Source organism: Anser cygnoides, chromosome 5 (genome assembly GCF_040182565.1).
Source record: "Anser cygnoides isolate HZ-2024a breed goose chromosome 5, Taihu_goose_T2T_genome, whole genome shotgun sequence".
Classification (NCBI taxonomy): Eukaryota; Metazoa; Chordata; class Aves; order Anseriformes; family Anatidae; genus Anser; species Anser cygnoides.
Genome location: NC_089877.1, coordinates 19,393,675 through 19,408,702, shown reverse-complemented (window position 1 = coordinate 19,408,702; position 15,028 = coordinate 19,393,675).

Here is a 15,028-nt window from a genome sequence, read left to right as displayed (position 1 = left end):
GCAGAGGCATTTAATGCCTTTTTTGCCTCGGTCTTTCATAGTAATGACAGAACTTGGGCTGCCCACTCCTCTGAGATGTCAAACACTGGAATAAACTTCCTATCGAGGTGTTTGATGCTCCATGTCTGTCCATGTTCAAGAGGCATTTGGATAATGCCCTTAATAATATTCTTTAACTTTTGGTTAACCCTGAAATGGTCAGGCAGTGGACTTGATAATCTCTGTAGGTCTCTTCCACTCTTAAACTAATGTATGCTAAGCTATTTTATGCTATGCTATTTTATCCTATTATATTGACAACACTGTAACCTTGCATCTTCATGTGATGCAACGTGTTCTTTCATAATAACAGATCTTATCTACTGCCCCCCAAAAAGCATCAGTGTATGACTCAAGATTTGCAGTACAAACATATGCTGAATAGAAAGAGTGATATCATCTCTTTTCTGTCACACCATGCTACACCCTTTTTGGCTAGTACAGCTGATTATGCTCTGTTTTGGTGATAACTGCACCCACAGTCACTGGGAGGATGCCTTAACCCCTTGAAGAAATTATGGAATCATAAGGATCATTCTCACACTTTGTCCTCTCTTTTAACTTCTTAAACTCTTAAGAAAACCCTGCATTGCTCTCATTTACCTCATTCCAGACTGCTTGTCAAAGCACCAGGTGATCAGTTAAAACATTCTTGTCGTACTTCTATCTAAATCAGACCAGAAGTTCCCTGTCACAAATTCGGTGCTGAAGAATTGCTAAATATGTGTCTCTACATGTCTGAACAAACACTTAAGAATGTCAAGATGAAGGAGAAACATTTCAAGGTGATGGAAACTCAGAAACATATTTAAAATTCATTTGAGCCAAACTCTGAATACTGTCAGAATAGGAGAAGAGATGAACTTGAATAAAATATACAAAGAATGTATATTCCTTGTGGCATGGTGGTTTGGGGAACTATCACTACATGTTGCAAGTTGGGAAGGATAGCTCAGTGAGTACTCAAACAGTCTGAATATTTTTCAAGTCTCAGTCCAACTCATGCAACATGGCAAAGGAAATGGACATTCCTCTAACACTCTGGTTCCTGGGGTATGTTAACATAGGATAAATTCTAGTGCTGCTAATACGATAAATGGAAGATATGCTGAAAAAAAAGCCAAGTACCAAAACTTATGGACATTATTGTAGTCATGTGCTTAAAGATGCATAAGATAACAGACGTTGTAACATTAATGGAGATACGATTTCTCTTATCAGCTTTCTTTTTCACACCTCAAACTTTACAGTGCATGACAATAATTATCTTACTAATACAAAAGAACATAGAAAAGGAAGACATAATAAAGAATCACATACCAGTTCTACTCAAACCTATACACAAAATTACATGCATGATAACTTACTTACTCCAGGATGCATGGCAATGGCACAAAGCTGTGCCAGGGGAGGTTCAGACTGTACATTAAAAAAAAGTCTTTACTGTGAGTGGTCAAACACTGGAAGAGGCTTCCTAGTGAGGTGATCGGTGCCCCATTCCTGTTAGTGTCAAGAGGCATTTGGATAATGCCCTCAAAAATATGCTTTAACTTTTGGTTATCTCTGAGGTGGTCAGGCAGTTGGACCAGATGATCGTTCAAGGTCCCTTCCAACTGATCTATTCTATTCCTACAGGAAGCATTCCTTTTTTAGTAGAACTACAAATAGGAAATTCAGCAACTGAAATATTTATCAGTCTAGATAACTTTGTTTTGTAGTATCTTTTCCCACTGTAACAATAGCTGTTTTACAGACTCAAGCACCTGAAAATCAAGAAGATGCTGAAGTATTTCTAACTCAAATCTGAAAAGATTGAAAATCAAAAAAATTAAAGAGTTAAAGTTATACCCAGATCTTTACATCATTTGAATGATGTCCTATTCTGCCAACTCTTCTCTCTGTCTCCCTCTCTATCCCTGCATACACACATACTCTTAATTTAATTTTGTATTACATTGAACAGAACTTGTCTATATTTTCCATACCAGGACAAATATTTAGGTCTAGACTCATACCTAACTTCAAGTGTCTTACTTCAATTAACTTCCCGCATTAAGAGGCCAGTTAGACTCTCACTGACTAGTGCAATGAGAATACACGCCTTGAGTGGGTGACTCAATTTTTGGCAGGCTGTATCTTACCCTACACACTGACTCAAAATTTGGACACCTTTAGCCTCTTGGCCATGATCCTGGCACCACAGTTTCACCTCTCTAGAATCAGAAATGCAGACCAAACAACTGGTAATCACCACAGCACGAGAATCCCTATTTCCTGCTACTTGATATAATCTATGCAAAGCAGCATAAATATGGGTTATGACTGAGTGTTTCAAAGGAAGCACATAACACTGTCATCTGTTCAGCAAAGTATCAGAGAGAGGGGTTGAAATCACATAGAAAACCTTGGTCTTTCCACATAATCCTTTATCACAGCGCCGCTAAGATGCCCTCTCATTATCCAGTTCATTAACTGGATTATTGACTAATTATTGATTAATTATTGGGTTATTATCATAATAACATTAACTTGGAAGGTGTACCTGGAAAATTTCCAGCTGATTTCCACTTCACACTGCCAGTCTGTGGAGAAAGTGATTACTATTGCATAGTTCTTATTTTCTTAGTCCTCAGTTTTCAGAAATGTGTCTTATAACCATATTACTTCTTTCCTAATCTTCAGAGATTGATGTTCTGATGGGGATAGTATTTGGAAAAGGCTGAAAAAAAGAGTCGAGCAACAACTACTACAATAACAAAAATGATGAAAGGAAAGGAACAAAAATAATCTCAAATGATATGGTGTAGAAGGTGAAATATGTTTCTCACTGGTAGAGGACAGTCAGCAGAGAAGCTTCCTGAGGATAATAGTTTTGTTGCCATCACACCAGTGGCAGGGATGGGAAAGTGCTAAGAAGCCTGGAATTATTCGTGCCTTTAGAGAAGCTCTTGAGAGAAAGTTGTGACAGCGTCCACAATTACTGTGCATATTCTTCTGGAAAGAAAGACAAAAAGAGGAGTATTCTTTACATACATGCCACTGCACCTTCTTGTTTTCCTACAAAGGACAGGAATTGTGAATTTCAAGAGGTGAAACAGCGCAATGCTAGTAATCCAGTAAAGATTTCCTGCACATGGAGCTTATAGCCTGTGTCCACATTCTGCATAGATTCACAGATATTATTTGGAGAAAGCTTGTACTGTGTTAGTAGTTGGAGAAAACCGATTACTACAACTTGACCCACAAGGTAAAGATCCACCCTGCCTTCCCATCTGAGGTATGTCAACAGGTACAGACAAGTCACATCAAATAGTAGGTGAAAACACATTGCATAACGCTATAATTTATCTTCATGAGAAGTCACTTCTGCAACAATAAAGACATAATACATGCTTCTTTCACTAGATCTCGTGAAAGGTGTTACCTTTCTTTAAGCACTGCATCAGTGAGAGTAAATGTAGTATCTCTTTACACCTACAAAGAACAGCTGAAAATCATATTGGTTTTTGACGTAATTTAAATACATACCTACTTACACACATATGAATATTTGAAGAAAAATACTGAAGAATAATTACCTGAAAATGTGCTTGGTTCTTTTTGTTTCCTTTCATATTATCAACACTGCATTTCTCTGATTTACCTAATAGAGGCCCCTTTTCAGTTTTGAATTAGTCTTTCTTGGGTCTTGGCAACCAACAGTTTGTACAGTCATCTAGAAGAGATTTTCCTAGTCTTGTACAAGAGCCCTAGCATTTGTCTTTCACTGCTGATAATTATTTGTCTGATAGTTTCTAAGTTTGTATTTTTGTTTTTCAGAGATGCGACACAGTATTGGATCACAGATGTCATTGCTCTCCCAAGGCTTTCCCCCCTTTTTGCTTCCAGGTGATTATCAGACTGTAGCCCTGTCCATCTTAAGATATCATTAACAAAGACAGCACTTAGGATTTGATTCCCCAATTTGGAAATCTATTACATTCTTCCTCAGACTTTGAATTCCTCTGTGATCCCAGACAGATCATGTTGACAGAGGAAAAACTCAGTGTACATGTATGCATACTCTAAATGAATAAAAATGTGTTAGCTTGAGCGAGGCTGAGCTCATATGGCTCTGGAGTTAACTCTTTTAGATAATCGAGGCATTGGAAAAAGTATAGCTACACAACATTTTCCTGGGCTAATTTATCCAGTATGGCAACACTGCAAATAATAATAATAATGATAACAACAACAACAATAATAATAATAACTTTCTACCTCTAGAGGGCGCTCAGGCAATATATGAATGATAGTGAATTTGCAGACTGCATAAATACATCGGATAAGTACTTCGAGCAGCTCTCTTTGCCCTTTTTATGACTGACTGATATAGAAACAGAACGACCTGAAAATGAAATAATGGAAAAATGAGACCACAAAGTCATAGCAAAAAAAGGAAGACTTAAGCATACCAGTAGGACTAGTTTTCAAGTAGGACTTGATTTAAGGGCTTTATAAGGCAAAATGACCTTATTTCATGATAATATTCATGCTACAGACTGAATGCTACTTCCAGTTTTAATTTTGAATGAATTTTACCCCATTATCCAGTGAACAAATCTGTTTTTTTTTGTTGTTGTTGTTGTTGTTGTTTTGTGTGTGTGTGTGGTAGTGTGTTTAGTGGTTTCTTTCTTCTTTTTTTTTTTTTTTCTTAAAAAAAATCCTTTAGTGCTTTAGTGAATATAGCTCTTCAGTATCGGAAAGTTTTTCTCTATAGCGGTACAGAGATACAACGTGTTCCATGGCATTGCTCTGTCTAAAAAAGGATAAGGTGAGTGTTGGAATAATTCAGATACAAAGAATGAATTCATTCACTTAGCTTTAGTTGCCTAAAACCACATAGTCTAAATGATTTATTTATTCTTTCTCTGTAATCATTTGAGAAAAATGGAGAGCATAAATTAGATCTAGAGGTGATCTTACCTCTTCACCTTTGTTTTCATAACTGGAATTACAGAGGTCTTTAAGGAACTGTACTTTCAGCTCTTACCACACCTGTTTATTTTTTCCTGAATGATCAAAACAAATTTCAGGAAAAGTCTAAAGAAATAGAAAAATCAAACAAATCAAACTTTTGCAGAATTGCCCTCTTACAATTACAATGTGCACTCATCACACCTCAACTGTAGTAATGAGTCTGATTCTTCTTATTCTCCACAAGGAAAATAAAATATTTTAAATCATGATCAATTATTCAGTCAAACTCAGCTGAGAACTGGTGCATTGAACACTTAAGAGTTGTCTTACAAAATCCTAAACACCTACCCACTTTGTGAGAACAATTTAGTCACTTTTATTTGAGGGAAACAAGTGGGAGCAAAGCAGTGCAAAGTAATTCATTCTGTCAGTTTGGAGCCACTATCAAGATTAAAAGGGAGGATCTGTATTTTGTAGCTGGACTGGTTTCTTGCACAACCTTTGCCTAGCACCTACTAGGTTACCTCATTGCCAGGTGTAACCCAAAGTGATTGGATCCACATTTCATCACAATTCATCCTTTCTTTTCAGATCTTCTGCTTCCCCGCTAAGTGAGGATGTAGAACACAGCAAATTGAATTTACTATTAGAATCAATAATACAAGAGCTATAGCTCCAATTTTATTGTATTTATAATGAGTTTCATAACTAGTATGGTAATTTTTTTAATGTCATGGCTGTGCTACCAGGCCCCTTATCATAAAGTTTAACTGTATGCTGTTCTATGCAGAGTTTAAGCTCAACTCTCTGGTCCTAGTGGTCATTTATGGAAAGTTTGATGGGTCTCAAGCAGGCATAAGACAAAAAAATAATAAATTATGGCAAATACTTTTTTTTTTTCCTGTAGGAATTAACCCAACAATACATTAAAAGACAACTGAGAATTGTGAGTAATGATCTGAGGGGAAATGAAGCATTAAAGAAAGGTTTGTTTGTGTATGAAATGAGTGTTATTAAATTAATTTGTCTAGCTCAGTTCTGTTCTTCTTATGCAATTATGCTGGAATATGTAAGGCTAACTAAGTAGAGCTAGGAGCTGTATTCTGAAAGGACTTTATGCATTGCTGTGAGACACTCCAGGCTTAGGTTTGCATATGACCACCAAACCGATAGAACTGATGATATTATAGAAGAATCATGTTACTAAGCACGTGTAGAATCTTATCTTGGGAAAATTTATATTAAACACTGGTAACTACAAGCAAAACAGATTCTTCACTCCCTGCATATCTGGGGAACACCCTTCACTTCTGCAGTGAATAAAGATGTATCAAGTTACCCATATTCTTTTCAAAGTTAGGTACCTAGCCACAACTCTCTATTAATTCTCATATTCCAAACTTGGGAGTAGCCACTTCAGATACTTGCTCTGCATCATAACGCCTTCAAGAACTCACATGGTTCCACCAGAAGTCAACCATCACCTTTCCAAAAAAATCCACAGTACTTCTGCTGTCTTGCTTCAATTTACATTTTGATTCCGTGTATCAGAGGTGACAACAAATGCTGAAGCACAGCTAAAATATTGATACGTATTCCACCACTATTTCTAAAGACTATGTTTCTAAACCAAAATTGTTTCTCCCTAAGGCAATGTGCATTGCCTTAGCAAGTTTTATGACATGTTTAGCAGACTCCTGCTCAATCTGTCTCTCTTTTTTTTAAAGCTAACTAGGTGTCTATCTAAAGCTAAAAGCTAAAGCTAAAGCTAAAACTAAAGCTATCTACACACAAAGGTGTGTAGATAAGATTGTTGGGCGAGAAGTTCAAAAAGACTTGTCCTAATGCAATGACTCGGAGGCTCAGCAGATAGCAGCAGTTAAATTTTCTCTGAGGTACATGCTATCCCCCATATTATGCCTGGCTTCCACACTAATCCTAACTCTTAGAAGTACTGTAAACAGTATTGCATAATCTGAAAATATCTAAGCAAAAAAAAAGCTTAAAAGATTTTGGTAAAAAGGTAAAAAAAGCAACCTTAAAAAAAAAAAAAAAGGTTTACAAAGCTGTTACTGAGGTAAGCAAAGGTAAGCTTACTGAGGTAAGCCAGACTCAAAAAAGCGATCTGGGAAAATATCTGTTGTGTAATGAGCATTGGTTAGCGATAGGTTGTTGTGTCTCAGAAGAATGCTTCTCACATTTTGTCAGCCAGGATACTATGAAGATAAGAAGCAATTATACCAGAGTGCAATATGGATAGTACTTTAAGATGCTCATCAGATATCTTAGAAACAAACAGTCTCACAAGACCCTCTCCATACTCTAATGGAGTCAAGTAAAAGGGAGCCCCAAGCAATGAAGGTGAAAGGCTCACACCTGAGCATCTACAGGCAATATAGAAGTTGCTCAAAGATGTTGCAAAAGAAACAGCACAGAGGTGTTAAAATGATTGAGATTAGTGAACTCACAGAATGGTTTAAAAAAAAAAAAAGGTATAAAACCAGATATAGATGGTATCTGGATTGGATACATAGTCTTATGTCCCAAAATGTTTTAAACGTGGCATTTTTACAATGTCACGTTTATATATGCATCGGTTCCATGAGGTCAGATTTCAGTGTATTTGTCATTTTTCAGTTGCTGTAAGTGAGATTGTAAAACAGAGGCTTGAACATACAGCCAAACTCTATGGAACTGGGCAAGATCCACGGGCTTTAGGTAAGGCTGATCCATTTAGTCCAGCAGACACCTGGGCCATAGGAAACACACAGACGAACTATCCTTCTGGTTTGTCAATATTACAGATAAGTGATATTGTTAGGAAAACGAACACCTAAAACCATTACAGCAACAGGCCATCATCTAGTGGGCTGGAAGTCCTCTGTGGATGGACCACGGATCTCTGAAAGGATATTTGAATCAATTAAAATGGGAACTGGAATTCAAAAAAAAACCTGTGACCTCCATATCTGAAAAGGCCCAAGGCCACTCATGCTCTTCTTGTTGCTGTTCTCTGTTTTTTTGAATCACTGCAACTAGGTGCTACCATTCTCAAATGCTCTATAGAGTTAATATGATACAGACCAGCCTTATTACCGAACATGGGAAGCTGTATGCTCTTCTGCTCTGGTATGATTCAAAAAAGGGTGAATCCATACATGGCCATAGACAGAGAAGGGACACTGTAAACTTCCTTATAAACATATGGGAGAAACAACATAACTATGAAAGAATATAATTTGTCCTCAACAACACGCTTGTTATGTGCCTCTTTTTCATTTTCTGCAAAGACTCACAAAATAGCTGATGCTACTTCCTACATAACATGAAGCAGAATTTGTGTGTAGTCCTTCACTGAATTTCAGGCACAGGACTGCAGTCCATTTCTTTTTGGTTCTACATCCTTGAAACCAATGAATCAAGAGCTATCCTAGCTGAATCTGGCTCACTGAGGCATAAACCCTAGATCTTTGCTTGGATTTGTGGATTACTGTCACATAGGTTAATGAGATGGAATGGTTTTCTTTTTCTTTTATATCTATAGACACCATGTTCTAATGTTTTTTCCTCAGATGTACTGTGATCCACCTGGATGGTTAACCTTGGGAGGAAATTGATAGCATTTTAAAAATGCGTAGTCTTCATAAGTGTAGCCCAGCATGATGGATATTAGTGGCTATCATACAGGTATTTCATTTTAATTCTCTTAATTGCTCCTAATCCTGCCTGATCAGACAGAGGCCTTGGACTACACCTGGGGGATACCTCTAAAAATCCAAGCAGAGTACTAATTGTTTAATCTTAGCCCTGGGCAGCTACTAGTTGATTATATACTGATTGCTCACAGACTATAAACCGAAGGAAGAGGTGATGCCAGACAAGCAAAGCACTCCACAACACATTGGTTGGCCCAGTGCTGCAAGTGCTGTCTTTTGGACATTAAGCATAGAGCTTGACAGCAGCTGGGATTACACCTGGGTAATTTGAATCTTGAAGTAAGACCTATATAACAAGATCTCCCAGTGTCCTTAGACAGAAGGCTACAGGCAACATAATTAAATTAATTTGAATATATCAGAGACATAAATTACATTTTCCATCGTAAGAGGCATACAACAGTTTTGTGAGCTGCAGATTGAGGCAAAGAAATGAACTTCATTAGCCTAGGCTGCTGGAGTCAGTCCCAACCACCACTACTAGAGTGTCACAGGGTATATTATACAGAGGGAGGAAAGGAGATGCAAACTACTCCAAGGCCATGACACCATATCCATTCTCTCCATAGTCTGCCACTAGACATTAACCTAATCGGGAGAGAGGTGAAACACTCCTGCTACTTCTAATGTCTTGGCATTTAGCCCAAGGCACTGCCCTGAGTTGTTTTGTGTTTTTTTTTGTTTGTTTTTTTCCTTGTGGATGCATTTTCAGTTGTGGTATCAGCATTTGTTATTCTATTGTGAGCTCTGCAGTTCTGAGTTCTTAACAGTTCAGCCCTCAGTAGTCACAAAAATGAGTAGAATCCTGTATTTACGAATAGAATTGAGAGAAGGGAAAGAGATGCAATAATTTTCTGTCTTCTGCATGGTCAGATGATGTTGAAACTTTGATCTCAGTGCCTAAGAGGAACCCAGAAATCAGTGAGAGCTCAAAGATGTTTTTTGGGGGGTCAGAGTGGGAGTACTTCAGTACTTAAAACATTCACTTAATTTTTATAGTATTTAAAGCTTTAAAAAGCCTTATGCTATTAGCTGAATTCTGTCACTTGAATCTTGGGGCTTGACAAACTGATTTCAGAAGTATTCCAGAAAAGATCCTGCATGAGGAAGTGGGAATCCACTTTTGACAGTGTCCCTGTGTTTGCACATCATTCATGAGACAGAACAAAACAGGTTAAGATATTATAATTTTACCTCAGAGGAAACACCTTCTGCAGTCACTGTGATTTTGCAATTAGTTTTCCACAGTGAACCAGATTTTGATGTCCTGCCAGCATCACACCATAGGGAATCTATGTACCCTAACGTGACCCAGTGACTTGTCACCTCACTTTACTTGCTGTTCTTCCTTATGCAACCAGAGCCTTCATCTACCCTGGAAACAGAAGGCCAAGCACTGAATAGGCACAGTAAGCACAAGCCACTGCCCTGCTTAAGTACTTTCTGCTAAGCACCCATATGCAGAATTACTACACACAGCTTTTAAAATATTCACTTCTTTTTCCACTGCTGATGCACAGGTTACACATAGCAATTGGCTGTGGAAAGCAGGTCATAGATTTTCCATGCAGGATGATGGGATTCACCCCAGTGTAGTGAGGGAGTTGGTGGATGTTATAGCTGGACCCCTCTCAACAATTTACCAAAGGTCTTTAGAAGTCTGAAGTCCAGTCCCTGATGACTGGAAGGTAGCCAATGTTATAACCATCTTCAAAAAGGGCATGAGAGAAGACCCAGAAAACTACAGATGTGTTAGTCTAACCTCAGTCCCTGGAAAAGTTAGGGAGAAGATTATCCTGGGTGCTAATGAAAACCATTTAAAGAACAAAGCTATTATGACGCATAATCAACATGGGTGCATGAAAGGAAGGTCCTGCCTTAGTAATTTGGTTTCCTTCTATGATAAAGTCACCCACTCAGTGGATGAAGAGAAGGCAGTTGACATAATTTTTTGGGACTTTAATAAGGCCTTTGATACCGTGCCTCACAGTATCCTTCTGGACAAATTATCCTCCTGTGAGATAAACAGGCTCATGCTATGTGTCATTTCAACAGCAGAGCTCAAAGAATTGTAGTAAATAGGGCTACACCTGGCTGGCAGCCGGTCACTAGTGATATTCATCAGGGATCAGTTCTAGGGCCAGGCCTGGTCAACATTTTTATCAACGATCTGGATGCAAAAGTTGAATGAATCACTTGCAAGTTTGCTGATGTTACTAAACTGGGAGGTGCTGCTGACTCCCAGGAGAGATGAGAGACCTTGCAGAGGGATCTAAATACCTTGGAGAACTGGACAATCAACAATGACATGAAGTTCAGAAAAGGTAAATGCCAGGTTCTTGGATGGATTAATGCTAGACACAGGTACAGAGTGGGAAATGAGTGGCTAGAGACCAGCTCTGCAGAAAGAGAAGTGAGGTTCTGGTTGACAGCAGGCTCAACATGAGCTAGCATTGTGCGCTGGCAGCCAAGAGGGCAAACTGCATTTTGGGGTTCATTAAATACAGCATAGCAAGCTGGTCAGAAGAGGTGATTTTCCAACTATACATAGCATTGATGTGGCCTAACCTTGAATACTGTGTGCAGTTCTGGTCTCCACAATATAAAAAGGATGTTAAGGTCCTTGAAAGTGTCCAGAGGAGGGCAACAAATCTGGCAAAAGGGCTGGAAAGCATGTTCTATGAGGAGAGGGTGAGGACACTTGAGTTAGCCTCCTTTTCTCCAAATTAGATAAGAGATGACCTCATTGCTCTCTACAATCTCCTGAGAAGGGGAAATGGAAAGGGAGGCACCAATCTCTTCTCCCTGGTAATCAGTGACAGAACACATGGAAACAGCACAAAGCTCCACCACGGGAGATTCACACTGAAAATTAGGAAAAATGTCTTTACTGTGAGGGTGGAAAAACACTGGAACAGGCTTCCTGGAGAGGTGGTTGATGCCCCATGCCTGTCAGTGTTCAAGAGGCACTTACACCTTCATTAATATGCTTTAACTGACCACTAATGTGGTAAGGAATTGGATCTCTGTAGGTCCCTTCCAACTGAACTGTATTTTGTTCTCACTTATTTTGATGGTCAGTACATTTTTTGGATAACATTCCCATGTTAAGCAACACAAGACTACTAGTATTGTGTATTATCAGTGTCTCAAAGGCAGGTAAAACTGCATTCTGTCTTTGTCCTGTCTGAATAACACTGGCTGGCATTGAGAGTGTTCAGAAGGCCAAGGATGAACTAAGATATCTGTTATGAACACAGATGGTCCAGCCTGAGCAGTAAACAGAAAGCTGTTCATACATACATAAGAAAAGAAAGAAGAAAAAAAAAGGAAAAAAAAAGGTCAATCCATTTCTAGGACTAACAGCACGACAGTACCACAAGGGGGCAAACTAGCAATATTTTTCCTAGAGCTTTTCTTTGATACGGGATGGACCTATATATAGTATTCTATTCAGACTGGAAAAACAAAATAAAACAAAACAAAAAAAAAAAACACCAAACTTTCCTGTGGAATTCATGCCAGGATCACCCACCTGTTCTGACACTTCAGCAAGTAAAAAGGTTAAATGACCTGTCAACAACAGGACATAAGTCAGCTCAGAAGTCTGCAAATATTCAGTGAAGCTGCTAAGGCTAATCACAGAAAAACCTAGGTGGCACTCAAGGTGCAAGCTATAGCTGCAGATCAAGAAATAGAATAGAAGTCTGTCAGGATGCAGCAAAGTCCAGCAGCTCCTCGTGTGATGGGGAGCCAGGAGGGCCACAGCCAAGCAGGGTCATGTCAGCCAGAGTCTATCTCAAGGCCAAGAGCAGGGCAGACCTGGGATGACAGCCAAGTTCAACTGAGGCCAGATCACCAGAAAAATAGTTTGTGGTTATAAGGGAGGTCCTCAGGTCAGGGACAGGGGGTGCACGCCTAGGGCCAGCTGAGCTGAAGCCCAGCACTCCTAATATGCAGCTCAGGGAGAGAGAGAAGGGTGAACACTAAGCTTATATGGGACAAACTGTGCAGGGACAAATATATGAGCCCCTGGGCAGGGTGAAGGTCAAAAGTGAAGCTGGCCAAGGTCATTAAGGCCTGTAAGTGTACTCAGGGCCCTCACATATTCCATCTTTATTAGAAAAAGCATACAGAAAGAGAAGCCGTTTATGATATGTGTAATAGCCTCATAAGTAAATAGCTCACTCAAAGCTGTCTCCTCACTTTCCAGCGCACTTCCTCACAAGTTGAAGATGTAAGAAGTCTCTTTCACTCTAACAAAGCTGGCATTGTACAGCAAAAGGTACAAACTGCACAGAAAAAGACCAAACAAGTACAGAGTACTGCAGGTCATCAATTAAAGGTTTAATTCAATGCAAAGACCGTAATTGTTCCTGATGAATGTATCACACAATACGTTTTATCACTTAGGAGGCAAGGACAATTCATAGCACCAAACTGTGTCTGTCTTTATATGTTAGCTGCAGTAAGGCTATGCTACTAAAAATATATACAAGTAAAATGGTGTGAATAAAAGTCAAGAGGAAAGCATAGATTTGCTACAGATACAGCACCTTAAAAAAAAAAAATCACAGAATGAAAAACAGTTGAAACTGAAGCCCTTGTTCTATGTGCTGTTAGTACTTAAGTGAAATTTGTCGTAGGTAGGAGAATCTTGAACACCACCACCAAGCAAAACCTGGGAGGATCATTTCTGGGGACCACCAACAAACCATAAATTACCTCCATTTCCCCCTGGGGATGAATCAACAGCGAGATTCCAGTGAGAATGCTGAAACTCAGTGAGCTACTAGTTAGTGTTAGAGGAGACAGTGAGCACAATGTATAGCTCGGTTGCCCATTTATTACAGCAACCTTTCAGTGCATTAGCTTTGTCTTTTTCCCTTTCTGACTGAGAAGATAATCACAGGACAAGAACATGTTGTCAGATGTTCAATATGAGAACAGATAAGTATTGCAACTGAAATGTGCAAAGCTTACCCTGAAGGAAAGGAGATGTCTATAATTATTTAGATTATAACACCTGTTTTGTAAGGAGTTAATAGTAAGTGTTAATAGTAAGTTCTATTAACACTTAAGCATTTTGAAGGGCTAAGTCTATAAAATATAGAGTTCTAAGAAACAACCTGTCCTCTACAGCAAGAGAAAGAATAGTAGAGATTCTTATTCACGTAGTTACAAATACTTCCTCTAATTATATCATAGACCATTGGTCACACTCCCGAGGATAGGAGAAGACTTTTCAGGTAAGCTGGGGCAAAGAATGAAAGAACAATGTTAGCAAATTATGCAACAGGATAGGCAGATTGTGTTAAGAGATGTGACAGTTCTATCAGTTGCTGATCTCAATTCCACTATACTGAACGTTACCTAGATTTGATGGCTGCTAATTTGAGATACGTAGAAAAAATGGGAAAGATTATTTCTCCCTTCTGTTGAATGACTAGAAAATAGTAACAACAGGACAGATTAATTAATAGCAGCATGTTAACATAGAAATCAGAGAAACCAGTCAAAGCAACAGCAGTGAAGTCCAGTCACCTAGGAGCAATGACCTTAAGGTTAGTGAATGCCAAGAAGATTAACTAGTAATTGACATGGAGTAAGATATTTTTATAAGAAGTAGATCATGTGTAATAGAGAACTTATAAAATTGAACTAAGTGCAAAAAGCTATCTCATGAGGTAACTTCATCATATACAAGAAATAGATCACATCGAATGTTGCTGTTTTCATGTGTGGTAATATCTCAGTTACATCAGCTTGTAACAAAGAGCAGTGGCACATGATGATGGTGGCATGTGAGTTTATAGATGGATGAATGCTAACCTTTAAAAATGTTGCTAAAAACATAACAAAACAATTAAACCAGTTGACAAATTAAACGCAACAGACTTTCCAGTCTTGGAAAACAACATCGAAGTCATACCCCCTGCAAAATTTGAGCTGATAATAAGGCTCAGCCTTTTATTAACCCTATGCAAAACAGATTTAAAAAAAAAAAAGTATATTAGTTTCAGATCTCAGTTGCAATAGGTGTATCAATCCAAACCTAATCACTATTGAACAACAGATGTTTCTATGCGCTGAAACCTTGGCAGTTAGTACCTGTGCTAATGTCATTACAAACCACTGATGCTTGAAGAATGATACATAACAATATGCTCTCCAATATACTATAACTTTTAATTACTGGTGTGACAAAAATATGTATTAGAATGTTGTACAGAAATGTTGCAAGTTAAAGAAGAGCAAATGTTCAGTCCTAATGAAATCACCTTTTGTATTTTAAGGTTATTAATACAGTATGA